The following is a 16,566-nucleotide window of genomic DNA, read 5'->3' as shown; positions in this document are numbered from 1 at the left end:
TTTCCCATTCACTTTGGGAGATGGGCAATAAAGAAGCTTTTCTTTGGGAAGCTTTTTTGCTGTTGGGCCAAAGCAGCTACTTTTCAGCTTCAACTTCAAAGGAAATTCATACACTCTTGAAGCGTACTGCTCGCCGTAGTAGCGAGAGAGAGAGAAATAAAACAACCAACAGCAACACCACATACTGCCCGCAAGCTGATATGGATTTAACAAGTTTTCCTTTATAGAAGTAAACCCCCAGGACCCCCGGGAGAAAGAAAGGGAGAAACAGGAGATGTAAATCATTGACATACACGCTTTGACCGAAAATTAACTTTCGTGATCGTTTGGTGGAATGTTTCGTGGAAGAAAGGACAGCGGACACTAAAACAGTGGCAGACGACACCTTTTGTGGGACGATATTTTAAAGCTCTTTAAAGGAGCTTTTTATTTGCAACAAAACGCTCTTATCAGCTTCAAAGCAATTTAATGAACTTTTTAACCACTGTAAGTAACAATTTTTAATGTTCCCACTAGTGAAACGTGCACAGAACGAAACGATAAAACAAAAACACCAACCCTTGCTTTAATAGACCCATTTTTAACAAGTGTCAAAAAAGTCGCCCCCCCCCCCAACAATTGTGTCCATCCGGAATCGGTTCGTCGACGACTCCGGCCAACAAATTCTTCCACTTTGCCGTGTTTTCATCTTTTTTTCTATCATTTTTACACGAACGGTTACACAACTTTTACACCGCTCTGGCATTTTTCTCCGGCAGCCTGCAAACCACCAGTGCCAGTCCGAACAATTTGTGGTTTAGCGTGTAACGTTTTGTGCGCTATGCAATGTGTGCCGAAACTGGGCGGGTTGTTGTTTTTGTTTTTGCACCATCCCAAACAACTGCCACTCACTTGGGCAGCCGGAGGGTACGGGAAAAACTCTAGATCCGCGAAAAAAAGGGGGAAAACTCATCCCCAATACTCAAATCAACCACAAACTAACGGCACAGACGGAAAGGGCGAAGGAACAAATGGTTATGGGAACGAGAGGGGGGAAAAAACCATGACCGAAATACTCGACTGGAGCAACTAGCACGTAACCATCATTAGCATAAAATGGCTGCATTCGTATGCCGCACACCGTGGAACGCAGCATCGCCAGGAAGCGAACCATACGGACAAACTAAATAATGCCGCGGACTTCTCCTTCCTCAAACCAACCAAAAAAAACCCTGGACACTTCCATTGGAATGTTACTGGAAGGATGTTCCAGTTTTCGTGCTTTTTTCTCTGTGTGTGTGTGTGTGTGTGTGTGTGTGTAGCAAACGTTGTTTCTCACTTTCAACTTGCCACATTCCAACTCACGCCCAAAGCACTCCTTCTTCCTGCTCGATAGCTTTCGGTTTTATAAATATATCGCAACGAAACAATGTACACGTCCGGCAAACACCCTTTTCCCACGTAGTTCTTTGCCACCACCGAAAATATGCCATTTTATAACTCCCAGAATGGGTGGGGTGTAGTATACACTGCCCAAAGCGCTTACAAACGCGTGAAAGACGGCGTAAAGAAAACAAACCCCTACCCACAAAAAGAAAGCCTTAGCGTGAAACAAACTCGTTTTCCACTTGCACGCCTACCAAAACGGGCGCCCACAAAACTGGGAAGCTTTCGTTCCCCCCTCCGGGCGTATCGGAAGATAAGTTTGTGGCACGTTGTGCCTCCGAAAGCCTCCCCCAAGAAAACCGAAGAACGAACGATCAGTCACGGATCGAGCAGAGCGTCCTTATCAACCAAGGCATACTGTGCAGCTGGGAGCAGTTGGCTACGAGACTGACGATGGAATGGACGAACAGCGGGGCTGAGAAATGTGTCCATCCGTTACGAAATGAAAACCTCAAAAGCACTCCACCTCGATTTCCCTCCCCCGGTTGTTCTCTTTACCAACATTAAAATAATAAACGCAAAAGCTACTCCCAGCCGACAGTGGCCCCCCGCAGCTGAAATTGCAGCCCGAGCGGGCAAAGCGCTCTTCTGCCAAGATTCTTCCAACTTTGCTCCAACAAAAGCTCTCGTGCCGGTACAGCACAGCACCGTTGTAACTTCTCCTGCCGATGTCCGCCGACTAGCTGACTGTGGAATTGTTTTGTTTCACCACCATGCCGCAAATGCACATTTGCCTCACACACACACATTCCGCTTCTATCCCTGTTGACTTGTACAGCACTTCCTTGGACGACTCCGGTTCCCGGTTCGGTTGAAGAATTTTCGAAATCTTTTTGAAGAAGTCATAGAATCTGGCCCTTTACCCTCGGGGCGAGTAGCCGTTGCCAAACTGCTGATGGGAGCCATTGAATTGCTTGTTGAAAGTTTTCGTTACTTTTCTCAGTTTCGTTCCCTTCCACCCGGCCCCTGTTTCTGGCTGACATTCTGGCCTGAGTTTTCACCGTTCTGCGTTCCCGTTGTGCCGTGCGAGCGGAGTGAAACTTTTACCACACTTTTAGTTATTATTCTTTCCGCCGGAAGTGCTTCAGTTCGCCGTTCCCTTCCCTTGCCACCCATTCCATCTGGCTCAACTCATTGCCACACTTTCACAGTGGGTTTGTTGAAGTGAAATAAAGGACGGAAGGGAGAAAAAAAACTATCACCACTTCAACCACTTCTTCTCTCGAGAGAACGGTTTGATGTTGAACGGGGTGATGGAAAACGCAACATCAGTGAGCATCGATGCTTTATCGAGCAGCTAGTAAGGGTGGCTTGTTAGCATAGTGGGGGAGAAGTAAAAAAAAGGAAATAATTGCAACGAAGCTCCTTCGTACGTACGAAGGTACGGAAGCTTAAAACCAACACAGTACAGATTGTTTTTGTTAAATGGGGAAAGATGATGCCTTGGTTTGGTGGAGAGGGTTCTTCACAGACATTAAGTGGTACTTTTCAGAATGGACAGCTCTGTTGATGTGTAAGTGTGTAAAGATTTTTACAAAATATCCCAAAAGAGGTTCAAGCTTTGATACTACTTTGAAATACGGAAATAGACCTTCCTGGAAGTTGTTTCTTTGTGTAAGAAGTCTTTCAGTCATTTGGAATGAGCATCAAATTGTTGAAGAGTGAAATCACTAAGTTTCTTGTACAACCGCAAACAAATCTGTCTGTTGGACAAAGGCCATGAACTCCAAAGATACATCAAACCAACAAACACATCGGCGCAATCAGCCTCATCTATTGGGCTATTTATGGGCCACTTAACCGATGCAAAAGAACACGTTTCATTACAAATCTTGTCCGCATGCCTCCCAAATCTCGTGCCAGATTGCGAAACAATTTATGCTTCCATTCCAGCGATAGGATCTTAATGTAATCCTTGACTTGCATTACTCTTTCAGGTGGGTTTTGGCCGAACATTACAATCAAGATACAATGCTAGACAGTGCTAGAAAACAGGCTCTTTTTGTAATATGATTGCTTCGGGGAGGTAAAATTACCAGGAAGTATAACCAACTGGCTCCTTTTCCATGAAAATGTCAACTCCGGGACTTCGCCGAAGCATCTAAGCCATTAGCAACTCAAACGACGGCATCGGAAGCAGGCAACAATCCAGGAATGTCTAGGCGAAGGCGCACAACATACACAAGCGCCCATACAAACAAACAGTTTTGAGACATCATCAGCATTCCGGCCGAGCGACGAAGATAAGCTACATTTACGGTAGGATAAGCGTTTGTCCATTGCCAACTACCACTCGTCACTCGCTCTCTCTCAAAGAGGACATTGGGTATTTGCCCATTTGCCAGGCTTTGCTGTGCTACCACTTGAGCTGTACAATTGAACCACACGGCCTGTCCCTTCCTTCTATCAATCAAGTGCGGTTGGGGCTAAAGCTTATTAAGATTTCATTTTGCATTGCATAAGTGTGTCGTTCCCGGCTAGGGACACTTGCAACACCCTGCTTATTCTCCCAGGAAAACGTAAAGGCTTTATGGGACATTGTCACCTGCCAACACACACACGATCGGCACAAATCAATGCATCTGCAGCACAAGCTTTCTCAACCTTTGCATTACGAACAGCGGCAAACGCTTGGCTCAATATGTGCGTTCGATTATGGTTCACAACTACCGAACCGAAGATGATAAACGTCTCCATCTGCAATCTTCCCCACAGAGTGCGTGTGTGTGTGTGTGTGTAGTCTTAGCTGGGTGTAGTGATCGGGCATGCTGGCACCTTCATCAACAATGGTTTATATCGTCGTTAAACAACAGTACCAGCGCTCGGAGGCGTCTCGTCATCATCGAAAGCACCATGCCACCAGTGCCAACTGTCAGGCAGCAAAGCGCCCATCGGCATCGGTTGGTGGATTTAATGTTTTAGACAATCATATGGTCAAACCTCCAGCCTGTAACCAGCCGCTAACCCTAGCCCCAACTTACATCAATATTCATTGTACGGCCGACACTGCCGAATGAACCTCATCTCTAAAGGCCTCACCACACGGCAACTCCCGGGGCTGGATGCCCATAATTGAAAGCGCATTTGGAAGCAGCCGGCCTACACTACCCACCGAGGACGACAACGACGACAACACGTAGCCCATGCCATGAATATTCGAACGATATGCCTGCCGGTTAACCGAAGCGTAAGAATCCATCCCACTCGCACCGTCCAACCGTTCCCACACTGCTCCACGCGCGGTGTTTGATGGATGATTTCGGAAAGCCGAGGACTTAATTCTGATTGCACAGATTACGCCGCAATGCTAACCTGCCGCAAAGCTCCGTAGTGCGCGCGTTGGAGCAAGAGGAGAGGGGTAGGCAACGAAAGCACAATTGCTTGTTATCCACATAATGACAGAGAAGTCCACATGCACACCGCATCCGTACCCTTTTCGGGAGGGGATGTAGTGGAAATGTCTTGCAAAACCCAGGAGCTAAGCCTCTGGCCATACATTATAAATCAATAATGCCAGCACCAGCTCTCCCGCATCAGGTAGTGCCGTCTTCCCGTTTGCTTCAGCGCCTCCTCACGCGACGACTCGCGGACATTCCACCAAACCGGAAATCAATTAGTAATTTACTGTTTTCGCGGAATTAAATGGCCAGTTCATGGTAGCGCGGTCCATTCCATTCGCTTGCCAGCTACATTGTTGATCCTACAAGCGTACTCCCTCCCCACCCCACTGATCTTATCACACTCTCACTTCTCCCCCTCCCCCTACAGTGCTGCTACATCGTATGATTAGACAATTAAATTTGTCTTCATTAAGTAGGCTCCACGGCAAAGACGCTGATACGCGATTGCACGGGCCATCAGTTCCTCAAGGGTGAGGGGACAAAATCAGTGCCAAGGAGCGGTCGGTAACAGAGGCGCGATTGCGGAAGTGATTCGTGCGCTTGTTTCGATTCAGCCCCGATTGCCTGGCCAGTTTAATAATTAGGTGACAAATTTGACAGCTCCCTACAATTTGATTAGTAAACATAATTTCAAAACCCGCAGCGGTGGCCATTTTGTGTCCCGTTGGAACCACCCGTGTGGAGCTTTGGATGCTCCCGATGCTCCCGGTGGTTGTCATAAATTATTCGAATTTGTTGTGACAGTTTGGGCCGTGGTGTTAGGGACAGGCGAACGTTATTTATTTAATAACCATCATCATCATCATCATCATTGTCGTGGTGGATGCATGCATTGTCATATTTGGGCTCGATGGGGCGTTCGTTAACGAGCGCCGGGCTTGAAATGTCACAAAGAGTTGTGAAATCACATCCTGATCGGATTGCACGTGCACGATGCATGATTTATCTAATTGCGATCGCGTATTCAAGGTGAGCCCGTTTTTTGGGGCAAAACGTGACTCAACATTCGGGTAAGGGAATTTGGAACGTTGTGTTTTAAAGGGGAACAAATATGTCAAAAGAACGCATTCGTTCATTGCTCATATTGGTGACATCTCGGGGCATCCCTTCATCAGCTTCCTTCCCAACCCCTTTGAAAAGGGGATTCCCTTACTTCTATTTCCCCCGTTTTTTGTAATCTTATCATCCTGCAATCAACCTCCTATTTGCAACATTTAATTCCAAAACATTCGCACATTCCATTCCCCGTTACTCATACACACGCGACACACGGCAATTGCGCTGCGGGTTATTGTTTTATATCTGGGCAAAATTACCATTCCCGCTCCAGCTGTGTTTCTCGCTTGGCCGCTCGCGCGCGCTTACCTAAACGATATCGCTTATCACTTCACCTTCCTACTGCTGAACGGCTGTGACACGCAGCGTGACACAAAAATCCCCAACATCTGTATGTAAACAGCTTGCCCCAGCCCCAGACAGCTCTAGCATTAAGCCTTGGTTCTGCAGCCTTGCAAGACCGAGAGGAATGTTGAAGAAAAACAAAAACCAGCTGACATGTTAGATCTGACTGTGTGTGTGTGTGTTTTTTCACTTTCTTGTTGTTACTCCCCAAATCAAATGTGGCCCACCAGTGGACCATTGCTTATCACGCTCGTAATCGGTTTGATAAAGCCTACACGAGCGCACCCTAGACACCTAGTTGGCAGGCTGGGCCAGGTTTTGGTGCTTATGATGTTGACCAAAGAAATTCCGATCCCAATGCTGCACAGGGCCGCTTATTTGAGCATATGTACAAAATAACGGTCATCCTTAATGCCCTGATGAACATCGTCGCAAACAACAAGCTGCTCTAATTTCATTCTTCACCTTGTTGCACACCTCCTGTTTGGGTGGCGTTTGCTGATAGCACGGACAGGCGGATGGGAAAGATTATTAAAATGGCAAACAGATGCAACAAAAAACAGCAGGCTGAAAAGCACGACCACGGAGCAACTCCCGGTGAGAGATAAGCGCGACAGTGGAATGTGCAATGTCAACGAATTGTGCTGGGCGCAATATGAAGCGAATGGCAACAGCAGCAGCAGCAGCCGTTGTTGATGGGAGCTTTAGTGCACCGCACGGTTAGGTTGTTTGTGATGGCTGGAGAGGGAAGGTAGGAAAGTGTGCTTTTTTATTATTATTAAAATTAGTTGCAGTTTTCGAACCCCATGGGATCGGTTGTCACGTAAACAAATGGTAATGAAGCTTGTTAAGCCGGCATGATAGTGGTGCATGGTGTTATTGTGACCATAAACAAACAGAAAAGGGTGATTTGTTAGTGGTGATTAAGTATTTTATTCCATATAATTGTTAATTTAGTAACAAAAGTACAGTATGTTATTTGAATAATAATGTCATTTCCTTATTATTTTCATTTATTACTACGAGAAAGGGCAGCGTACCAGATACAAACCAATATTCAGACTAATCCTATGACTACACCACGAGGAATTTTTTTTTTGATTATTTTGTTATTTATTCATACTTTTATGACTTTTTTGGAAACAGTTTAGGTTGATTTGAAGATTTATTGATTTGACAGAAAAAAAATTCAAAGAGTTAAATCAAAGATTTGCGACGAATTGTACAAGAATTCATGAGTAACTGTGTAGCAGGAAGTGAAACGTTGTCCAAGATCGAAACCTAACTTTCAGCCAGTATAATTTATTTATTTATTCATTTATTTATTTCAAATAATTTGAACGCCTTGAAGGTTTGACAAATTTTAAAGATAAAGCTTAGAAACTAACTCTGCCTAGCTCTAATTAGTGAAGAGTAATTCCTAACAAAAATGCGCTGTTTAGGAAATGGTTAAAGTGGAAGGAAGGAGGCTTGTAGACAGGAGCGGAAGGAAGACAAAGAACATGTTAAGAGGAAGTGGTCAGAATCAGTTTTAAACTACCTGAGGCAGTTTAGCAAGGGATCATTATGACAGAACAAGTTTCGACGAGTGGAGATGGATAAGATTCAATTCTCAAAAGTTGACAGGATCGGGGACTGCATATAGGGATCGAGGAGAAAAGGACATTATGCGCCGAATAGCTACTCTAGTATGGGGCCGGTCTGGTGGTACAGTTGTCAACTCGTACGACTTAACAACATGCCCGTCACGGATTCAAATCCAGTATAGACCGTGCTCCCATACGTAGGACTGACTATCCTGCTATGGTAACAATAAGTCACTGAAAGCCAAGCTCACTTCACTAGAGGGTACAGGCAGGCCTTGACTGACAGCGGTTGTAATGCCAAAGAAGAAGAAGCTACTCTAGTGAAGAGTTTCTCTGTACTCTTTCAAGCCGAGTAATGCCTCTAATACTGGAAGGACTCCATATAATGCTGGCATATTTTAATATAGGTCGAACCAGAGCCACATAGAGAACTTTAAAACAGCGAGGAGCATTGAAATCAATTGTTGAGCGCATTATTACGCTGATGATTTGGTTGACTTTGACGTTATCAATATTGACAGAAAAAATTAGCCTGTCGTTAATCAGTATCCCAAGGTCACGAACTACATTAACGCGATTTATCTGCGTACTCATAGCAAAATAATTATGTATACATGTACTACGAGCACGAGTAAAGGGCGACAGGAAGTATTGAACAGACATCATTTATGAACAAAAAGAAAAGGAGGAGACTATCTTGGTGTACGCCAAAGGAGCAAGAAAGATTATCAGATAACGCGTTGCCTAATTTGATACGGTATGAGCGGTTTAAAAGGTAAGACTGAAACCATCTCATTGAGAGTAGATGAGAATCCATGTTTGTTAAGCTTGGCCAAAAGTAGAGAATGTGAGACACGATCAAAAGCTACTTTCAGATCGAAGTAGACAGCGTCAACTTGAATACCATTATTCAGGCATCGAAAAATAGAGGAGACAAAGAACATAAGATTGGAACTCGTTGAACGTCCAGCCATAAAGCCATGCTGCTTAGGACTTATCCAAGACCAGCAGACATCGGATATTGCCGGATGTAAAACCGATTCCAATGCTTTTGTACATGCACATAGCAGGGCTATGCCTCGATAATTATTAACATTGGGGCCATTCACGATTCTAGTTAGTTTTTTGTATGGAGTTTGACAGTTGGAGGCTGAAATGATGTAAACACTCCATACAAAACCACACAAAAAACTAGCCTGCAATTTTCAGTCTAGATTATTCTAGCCTCAAAGCTAGAACTAGATTCGAGTACCTGCTCGAAAACACGGTGTTGTTTACATTTACCCCAAGGTGCATTAAAGAGATCACGTGGTGGAATCTAGAATCAAAGTGTATTTAGTCCAGGTGGTCTCATAGCATGTTTCTCAAACCACATTTGACTATCACTTTTTGACAGGATGGTTGAAAACTTTTGTTCAAACAAGCTTTCTGGAGGCTTGATGAATACTCAAAACACTCTTAAAATCTTCATTCAGAAACAGAAGCAATAAAAATCAGCCTTCTAAATTCATACACATTGGGATAAGCCCACCTGTATATTATAATTACTTAGATAGCTGCTCGAAAACTGCTATACAATGCAAACAGCTGACAGGCTGAAATTTCAGCCTACGAACTTAAATCGGAAAGGATTGTCTCGATTTCCCTTTGCATGTATGGGAAAACGTCAGCTAGATTTCCAAAAGGTGGGGAAAGTTTTAGAGTTAATTAAAATCTCAATGATAATAATGAAATGAAAATAATGATATACTCTTCATATTATCAGTATCGGCACTAACAGTATCAACAGAGACCCGATCTGGAGAAGGGATTGAGATTGAAAGGATCTTTGAGCTATTCACTAAGATAGTGACGAATTGAAAGAAGATTATACTGGATAAGATATCTTGTATTCGCAGTAACATTTCCTAGCCCAGTAAGACTGTCAACATATCCAGTTACCTCATTAAAAATCCACCAACTATATCCGTGAAAAGAATCCACAAGATTCTTTCAAATCCAATTGATCCTACCCGGAAAGATGTCATAAGCGATTAAATTTGCTTTGTTACAGTCAAAATTGCGACAGGATAAGAGGATCGAAAACACATTCTCTCAACATTCCCTTTTCACCCGCAACAGCGATGACTGACTGCGTGTAGAGTTCACATCAACAACCAGATTTGGTTTATAGATAAAAAAAAGAAGAAGAAGAACCACTGCCAACATATCCATCGTACATAATCTCTAACCAAACGATCGCTACCACCAGGTACCGGCAGCTCCAGTTCCCCTCCCAGCTTAACCGATTGTGATTTTGTGGTCGGACAACTGCATTCCATCGTGTGACGCATAGGATACAAGGGTAAAAAAATACAAATTGGAGCAGAAAAACCTCCCCTGTGAGGCACTGAATCAACCCGAGGGTGCATTCCGACTTGTGGATGATATCTGTACCCGTCCCAAACGTTTCCTGGGTGGAAGCTCCCAGTTGCCGGACGACGTTGAATGACGACGAACGGACGGACGGACGGACGGCATGCAGTGATAAATCAGATTACACATTGTAATAAATTCATTTTTACATTCCCCTCCAACCAACCGACCGGAGGAATGTCTATGTGTGTGTGAGCGTCCAGGAATGCAGTAGTTTGGCTTGCCTGACACACGTTCCGCGCTTCACACAACCGCCACATTGCATTGCGAAATTCAAAATGGCGCGTCACGGTGGACTCGGTGCGGTTGGCCACCGTGCCCTACTACTAGCACCGAGAATGATGGCAGGAAATGTGAAATATGTGAATGGTTGCTTCCTTCCGCTCACATGCCATCGCTCCCAACCCGTTCCCCACCCTGTGTGTGTGTGTTTCTATGGTTTCCGCCGACTGGTGGTTTTTCGAGTCAACGATGGCTTCGATTGCTTCCGGCCCCGGAAGGATGTAGAAATGGGAATTTGTTGGACGTTTTGATCCGGATGAGATTTCCGAACGGGTTACGAGCTGGAGAGTGCGGGCTTGGGGTGAAGGTGAACATGTGATTCCCTGTGACCGGTACCGATGTACGTTGTCGATTCGTCGATTTGGATCATCGCCAACACGACTTGTGAAGCTGCTACCACACATGGCAGGAGGGACGGAAAGAAAAATCACTCCCATAGTGGTACCTTTGTTCTGTTTGCATTTAGTTTTACTCCATAGTGGTAGTGGTTCTTCGTTTTTTTTCTGCAGAACTGTGGCTGGAAACACCCGGTTTTTTTTATTTTCTTTCGTTGTCCTACTGAACCATATTACTGTCTGCCAGTGCCTGGGATGTCTCCGGGCTGAGGACATTCCTTGATAGTGCATAAATCCAGGCAATCCCCGGTACCCGATCATGTGATCGATTAGGAGGAAATCTTTCAATCAGTCCCTTGCTGCTCTCCTACGAGTGATCCGCTTAGTGGTTCACAGTGTCACAACCATTCAGTTCACAGTGTTCCACTTCCCTACCGAGTCAGGCTTTGGATCTTTTAGTGCCCGATTCCCCAACCATAATCAGTTATTTTACGACCGTGTAATAAAGAAAGTTGAATGGTACTTTGGCTGCGTTTGGCCTTGGCTTTGGCTGCCGATCACGACCACGAACGGATGTATGGGAGATGTATAAATCCTTACGCAGCAGGAGCTTTGTGTGGGGATTGTCAAAATTGATTTTGCTTCTTTGCACGCGCGCGCTTCAGCTGCCAACTGGCCGCTAATGATGATGGGGAAAGTTTTTTGGTGGAATGGTTTCGCTACTTTAGCCACCGAACAGGGCAATCAATTTTTCGCAAATGTTGTAATAAAAATGTTGCACGATGTTTAAAAAAGTTGGGCTGAATGAATAGGAGGATACGGCATGATTTGACATTCAAACCACTAAGAAAAGTTCATTGATTCCTCCTACTGCTTGGAATTCGAGAATTTGACACCCTAAGACTTCGATACAAATGTAAGGCTTATATGGAACGTTCGTTAAGCATGATGGTTATATGCAATATCTCTTCAAGGGTTAAGTTCATAATTAGTGAGACAGAAACCTGAATGTCCTAACTGAAGCACCAAAAACATTGGCTTAGTTTTATCACGGATCAAACGATAATAAAAAGAAAATAAAATGGAGTAGATAATTAACCGGTTCAAGTCCCGAATAGACCGTGCTCGCATACGTTGGACTGACTATCCTGCTATGGTAACAATAATTCAATGAAAGCCAAGCTCACTTCTCTAGTGGGTACAGGCAGGCCTTGACCGACAGCGGTTGTTGTGCCAAAGAAGAAGAAGAAGATAATTAACAGAAGTGCTGTTCAGATGCCGTCCATACCAAACCTGACCCATACTCTAACACTTATACAATGAGCTATCAACTTGAGCTATTCACGCACTCGCCCGATGTCATTGCCTGTGACAGCGTTCCATAAATTGAGCCTGAAGAATGAACTTTGCTTCTAATTGATAGCGTATTGTTGTGCGTTGGTACGTCTCAAACACCTCCTACGACAGATTGATACGCATCAGAATCAGAAGTAACGCAAGAAACAAATGTCGGTTAATTGTGTTCGCTTCGTTTTCGTTTCTGTTTCTTGTAATAATACCATTTCCCGTTAGTGCGTGCTCTCGGCAGAGGTGAACCGGGTCAAGCCCTTTTTGCAAGCATAATAAATGTTGTCTCATTTATCCGCACAGGGTAATGGGCACTTAAGGGGTAAGCGTTCCGATTCCTGAAGCTGATTACAGATAAAGATACGTCTCGATAGCAAACGAAACGGATGCAAAAACTATACCATCTTGTATGGCGCTCAAGGTGTACAAATTGACGTTCATACATTCGCCTGCATGATTTTCAGATTTTGAGTGTAGTTAGGATTCCTGTTTGTCAGTGGAATTCGTCTCATTTCTATAAGTTTCGGATAAGTTTCCTCCACGTATCATTGGTAAGATGATATCAAAGAAAGGAAGCTTTTAACGCAAACTGATGCTCACAAATCAAGCATCTTCCACCGAAAAGACATCATAAAAAACATCATTTCTACTGCATTTGCTTGCGCTATTGCAATAAAAATGCCACGCAAAAAGCATCGTCCATGCCAACCCCTCTTCACAGTAGTACGTTGCATCTGTTTGTACTATACGCCGAATACATATACCCTGCGCTGCGCTGCGCTGTTTGTTTGTGCCGGGCGTGTGCATTCGATATGCTGCACACAGCACTGCTCCACCACCGCGTGTCCAGCTAGCAGTGGCCAACCGGCTGATACGAAGAAGCGATATCATACTTGTTACCATACCGTGCACCGTGTCTGCCGGCAAACACTTCACACCAGACAGCGTGCGAAGCGGAACCGCATCATTGCATATCTTGCAGGCGCAATCGTCCGGCGCTCCTTGTGTGAGTGTGTGCATGAAGCGTACACGTGTGTACCGTACACGCACTTCGCAGCAGCGAAGCATTTTTTAAAAAAGGATAGATAGGGGTGGAATGAAATTGAAGTAGCATAATAACGGCACCATCATCCGCATCCTATGTGCCAGAGCATCGCTCAAAATTTAGTGAGATTGTTGTGTGCTGCTGTTCCCCATTCCGTTTGATGATGGCAGAGCGTAGGATACACACAAACCCGCTCACACAAAAAAAGTTGAACGAAAATTTATCATAAACAACCGTACCTTTTCTTGCCGAGTAGCGCTTGCTTCATCCCACAGGTGCAGGCTATTTGCCACGTTTGTGCACTGCAACGCTCGAGCACTTAGGCGAAAGGTAGACGACAGCAAAAACTGTGGAACACGGTGGAGGTAAGCACCGTCTGGATAAGGCAACTCTATCTCGTATCTAAATCACATGATTGGTAGGAGTGGAGCATCTCCAGCGCACATGCGAGCGCAATTCGAACAAGATGGAAAGCGTTCTCCAGTTTTTTGTTCATCAAAACCACTCATCTTTTTTTTTAAAAAAAGGTAACAAGATGTTCCCCATAAGAAGGGGCAGATTGCGATGGTGCCGGTGGGAGATTTGAAACAAGCGGCCATAAAGCCGGGAAGATAATTGGGAATTCTGTCAAATCTGACAGCATTCGCAGGGAGAAAACAAGGAAGAGAGTGACTGTGGAGCACCCCGGAAGTAAACAACACTCCCCGGGGGGATACCGGGGGAGGGCGAACAATTTGATTACGGACCCACCATCATGCGCGGGGAGAGCCATCGGGGAGGAAGATTATAATTTTACGCGAATGCTCACGAGTTTGTAATAACTTTTTTTTATTTATTTTTGACTCAATCATGACTCTCCATGGCACACTCCTTCCGGTTGAAATGAGTTTCTGGGGACGAATAGAGCACGCGCACGCGAGAGAGAGAGAAAGAGAGGAAAAAGTATGGTTGAATGTAATAATCCGCCACTGATGCTGCTACTACGGCGACTACTACGATGGAGATGCCTTTGTTCTTGTTCGTCAGTGCCGCACACTTGATAAGCATCATAATAAGCACGTAATCGAGATGACTCTTTTCGCCAAACTCGGCGGATGACTCTTTCCGGAAGAGGTAAAAAAAAAGGGAAAGAAAGTTCTTTGTCCGTTTAGTGCAGTTGCCGAGCTCAAGAAGTCACTCAAGTCTTTTGTCACATTGGGGCAAAAGGGCCGAGAAAAGGAAGGCGAAAAAGCAATCGCTCTAGCACTCGAAGTTAGTGGCTGCGATGGAACTTCCTTTGAGCTAGTTCCCAAGCCCAGCTTCATACGCTTGAAAGCGTGCGCTGGATCAAGAGTCGTTATTAATCAATTTTATTAGCCATTCTAACGTCATCAACTCGCCCGACACTATCTTTCACCTTTCTCAAGAGTTGGCAAGCAGTTTTACTTTCGCATCCTGATGACCTGTGCGTGATATGGGGCCTACTTTTTTTAATACACACACACATCAACATGTAGCAAATGTGAATGGGACACTGTCACATAAATTTACCGACCGGGGGGCCTATCGCGGAATGGTCCATCTCCGCAATTTTATGCTTCCCTTCATCCCTACATGCGAGTCAAGTGCCGTCGTGTGGCCTCCAGCCAATACCGTGGATGACGACTGCCGTCATCGTCATCTTCGGCTCTTACAACAGCGCCCCAAGACAGGAGGCGGAAGATGAGCTACGAGCGTATGATTCAATTATGAAGCCGACGTGTCACTGGCGTGGACTTCCGTTTCAATTTTGTGCGTGAGCGGCCGAGGCTGAGGTCGGTTTTTTGTTTTTGTTTTTTTTTTTCCTTTTTTTGTGTGCTCCTCTTGGCACAACACAAAACAAGCTTCTTCTTTTGCACAGGTTGTGGACGGGCTGGCTGGCTGGCTGGCTGGCTGTGTCACACAAACGATCTCCACCATAGCTTTCGGCAGTGCTATCGCTCATCTACGTGCTGTCACGACCGGACGGAACCGGCCGGTGTGCACTGGCAGGCAAAATGGTCGGTCCTACCTTGTCGGCTGGCGCAGTTGTGCGTGGAAGGTTATGTCCATCTAATTTGCGCTGCAGGGTGTGGCAGTGGCACATTTTTCTCGTGGCTTTTTTTTCTCTTTTGTCCTACACTGCATCCAATGTGCTGCAAGGATCCCGCCGGTTGTACTAGACGCGTAGTAAGTTTATTACAGGCACAAGTAATTGTAAGGGGGGAGTATAAGTTGGAATAAAAGAATTTTTAAAAGTCGATGTCTGTTCTTTGTCGAGAATCGTGCGGCTTGATAATTAGAAAATTCAACGTGCCGAATGCTGTGTGCTGATTGACACAGTGAAAGAATGGAAGAAAATTGGTGGCAAAGATTAGGAGCCTTCCCAACACACAGCTTTACTTTATTCTCGCAATCGCTTAATTTTTATTCAAACTAAAAAATGTATTTTAAGTTGTATATTGAAAGAACTGTTTATACAAAATAAAAGCTAACCGAAACAATTTTGCTAACGTAACAAGCTTCGCTACTACATTTTATCCACCATGCACCTTCTAAAGCTCCCAACGGTGCTACGTTACGCTGTCCCACCATCACCACCGGCCGAAATGCTATAATCAAAATCTCATCAACTTCTCCCATTCCAGGTGGTTTCGTGTATTTTCGGTACGCAATATACAACAGCAACAGAAAGAAGAAGCAAAAACGAACTCAAACGCCGAACGAAATTATGCTTCATGCTTCAACATACAGCAGCGAACGGGAGAGATTAGAGAGGCTGCGTCATTTGTACATTTGCATGTCCTCGATCGTTGGTGGAATGTTTGAAGTAATTTTTCTCTCTTTCTCCCTTCCATTTGCACCCTCCCAAGAACAATTTTCAGAAACGTCGTGGAAAATAATCGCAATATTATTCCACTGCCAAGGTAAATCAAATTAATTTAGTTTTGAACGAATGTCACAACTACATTAAGATCAGCCTGCGAGGCTTAGGCAGGAACAGACAGGCGACAAGCGTGAAAATGGTAGAAGAAAATCATCAGAAAAGTCGATAATTTTGTTTTTGGGGAAAAATAGAGATAAAACAATGTTTGCTAAAGACATTTGCTCCCATCCTCTTCCGCGCAGTTCCAGTCATTCCGAGCTGCCACCATAATGCTTGGTATTTAGTGCTGTGAAATGTGATTATTATTCAGAAATGTGTGTGGGAGTGTACTGTTCACTCCCATTTATTGCGTTTATTTCTAATCGCAATCTGACGAAACGGATGACTACTGAGTGAAGCGAGCGGCAGAATGAATTTGCATTTTATGACTAGAGGGAAGAGAAGC

This window comes from Anopheles coluzzii, chromosome 3 (genome assembly GCF_943734685.1).
Source record: "Anopheles coluzzii chromosome 3, AcolN3, whole genome shotgun sequence".
Taxonomy (NCBI): Eukaryota; Metazoa; Arthropoda; class Insecta; order Diptera; family Culicidae; genus Anopheles; species Anopheles coluzzii.
The sequence above is the reverse complement of the archived record's forward strand: the minus strand, read 5'-3'. Positions refer to the sequence as shown.